Source organism: Hydra vulgaris, chromosome 01, assembly GCF_038396675.1.
Source record: "Hydra vulgaris chromosome 01, alternate assembly HydraT2T_AEP".
Classification (NCBI taxonomy): Eukaryota; Metazoa; Cnidaria; class Hydrozoa; order Anthoathecata; family Hydridae; genus Hydra; species Hydra vulgaris.
The window spans coordinates 15,368,256-15,371,360 of NC_088920.1; positions in this window are offsets into that span (position 1 = coordinate 15,368,256).

Here is a 3,105-nt window from a genome sequence, read left to right on the forward strand (position 1 = left end):
AATTCTCTATGATTTAAAAAATTCAAAAAAAAAAAAAGACTGTTTTAAAAATATTTGTTGGTCCTGGGTCGACTCCCAAGTCAAAACCCTTTTATTTTATATAGTGGGGACAATAAGTTTAAATAGTTCAAATTGTGATACACGGTTGAAATTTGTCTAAGAACTAAAAGAATTCAAAAAAAAAAGACACCGTTCTAAAAACATTTCTTTGATCCTAGGGGGACCCCCGAGTTGACTGTAAAAAAATATATAATTTTCAAAACTGACTATATAAGTTTGAATTAAAAGCAGAATTTAAAGAAGAATTAACTTCAAGTAAACAAACATATCATATTATATAGAAGAATAAGGCTAAAGATATAAAACGAAATTAAAAGGGTGTATAACAGATTTATTCTATGGATAAATACTTATTGGATTTGAACAAAACTAGTTTTTTAAAGTTAGCTCAAATTTCTTCTAAACACTGACCAGAACACTCGCATAACTCCGTGCAGCTTAGTCCTGAACGTTTGCATTTGCATTGTGCTCCGCAACTTTTCTTGCATCTACATTTTATCAACTCAACGCATGATTTTGATGCCTCGGGTAGAGTCATCCATAAAGGTGTCATTGCGTTATTTATTTTCTTCCAACCCCATTTACTAACGTCCAGTAAAATCTGTTATGGAACCAAGGATTTATCCCCATATTTTATTCTAAATAAATATTTAAACATAAAAGTTTTTTATTAAAATTTATTTTATAAGTCCATTTAACTACTTAAAAAAAATACCTTCCTTGAAATACAGCTCTTTTCAAATGCTGAAAAAGTGCATCTTTTGTTGGTGGTAACCCCTCGCTCTGCCGTGACTTTTTAGTGAAAAGCATTCTTCGGCATATGGCGAGGTCATTAGTGGAACTTGTCTTATCGTAAAGTAAAATAACGTAGCGCTCAAACTGCAGAAATACATCAGTTGAAATAACTCTAGTATATGGAGATGACAAGCTAAATAATAAAAAAAAAAGTCTACAAAAACACATTTTTAAAATTTAAGCACCTTGCAAAATCTAAAATTATTGTCTTTTTATAACTATATAAACATAAGTTACCTCCAAAATGCTCTTATAATTTCTTTATCTCCATTGTTCCAGAGATTCCAAGCAAGTTTTTTACCCCGCCCTGCAAAGGAAGATACAGTATCACAGCCAGTGAATGCAAACCACAATGAAACAGCTTGTGCTTTTTCACCTAACTTTTGAGCATAATAATGTATGGGAAGCCAACGTTTCAGTTTTCCAACTCCAAACTCTATCCAAAGTTGCTTGATACCCGTTAATTGTTTAAAAACAGAAATTGAGATTGCAAAAATATCTGTGTCAACTGTCTGAATACAAACAATTTGGTGCCCATTATCAACAGCGTTTTTAACGTGTAGCAAAATCCGAGTGTCAGCTTCCTCGTGATTACAAGGTGAAATAGATTTTTCGCTAAAATATTTGGAATTAGATAAAACAGTTTCATCACACGTTGTTACTAAAAGTAAGTCAAATGTCGGTACTTGTACAAAGTTAGTTGCAAGCATTTTAAACAACTCATTTTTATTTTCATCCAATCGTAAGAACTGTGACCAATTTTTCCAAATAGGAGTTGAATCAGAAACACACACTCTAACTCCATTACCACGACTATCCCTGGTCTGGGTTTTTAAACTACATTCAAAATAACGGTCAAACACAATGTTAATTCTTTGTATTTCTTTATGTTTTGCTGATGAGATATTGATTATTTTGTCTCGAAATTCAATTTCTAAAAACTCCTTGAATGTCTTCGAATTTAACGGATGAAATATATGAACAATTGCTCCTCCATCTAAAACTTTTGCAGTGATACCTTCAGGAGTAGTCAAAGAAAGTCCCGAATATTATTCAAGGCATTTAAATTAATCTCATTTATTAGTTTTTCGGAGTTTGCCGTATTCAGATATTGCTGGTGGATAAGCATAATTTTCGTGTTGAAAAAAATCATATAAATCTCCATCTCTATGTTGAAATGCAACATAAAGTGATGCGAACATTTTAAATTCTTCTTTGAGCATTACTGTTTTTAACCTTCCTTTTTGAGTGGCAAGGATTTTTTTCTCTCTAAACAAGCATAAGTTATTTTGGGGGATTGTCTTGTATATTGAATCTCTTCCAATTGTTAAACAATTCTGAATATAACATTTGGATGACTCAATACCCATTTGCTTAGCTTTTCTTACGGATGCTCTAGCTTCTGCATCAAGTAATGTCTTTGTTGATAAATTCATGAGAATGTGTTCTTCCACTAAAAAGGGATTTTCGAAATCTTTTATAACTTCAATAAACTCGGATACATATTCATTATAATTTTTTTCAAAGGCAGGTGTGTCTTCGTGATGATTTTTCTCATCGTCATTTTTTTCTTCTCCAAATCTTTCTAGAAGCTCAGAATTAGTGGTTCACTTCATCAACGCACTTGAGTTATCTAAAATGCCAATCGAGCCACCATTTCCCTTTATGATCTCAATGTTTTGTTCATGGGCTTGATCTGTAGCCATAGACGAAAAAGGGCATCTTGTATTTTGAAACGCGAAAAAACCTTTGCAGAACTCGGTGTAAACCTCAGGGTGTCTATGAGGTAGCATTTTTATATCAGAAAGAAAAATTAGAAGCCATCTAGAGTAGTGCGTGTGATCTAAAGCAAACATCAAAGGAATAACTTGTTCCAAAGCACTGACAAACATATTGAAATTTCCCATACTGAAACTCTTAACAAGCAACAAGACTATTGCTTGTAGTTCCATAGCAGTATACCAATAGTTAAATTGGGTGTATGCTGTTCTTTGTTGTTGGATCCACAGTTCAAAGGAAATTGTAGGTAATTTTTGAATGCTTCAGTCAATAGTGAGTATAAACCAGCTAATGAAACTTGAGCTGCATGCCTAGAGCGTTTTACTTTTCGACCAGTTAGCATAGATTCAGCTCGATCAGAAGTTGTTATACCGGCTTTAGCTATGGCATCACACCAATCACTGCCTTCTAACCAATCTCCAACCAAAGATAATGAGGCCATTTCTATGTGTAACCCGCCCATCATCATTA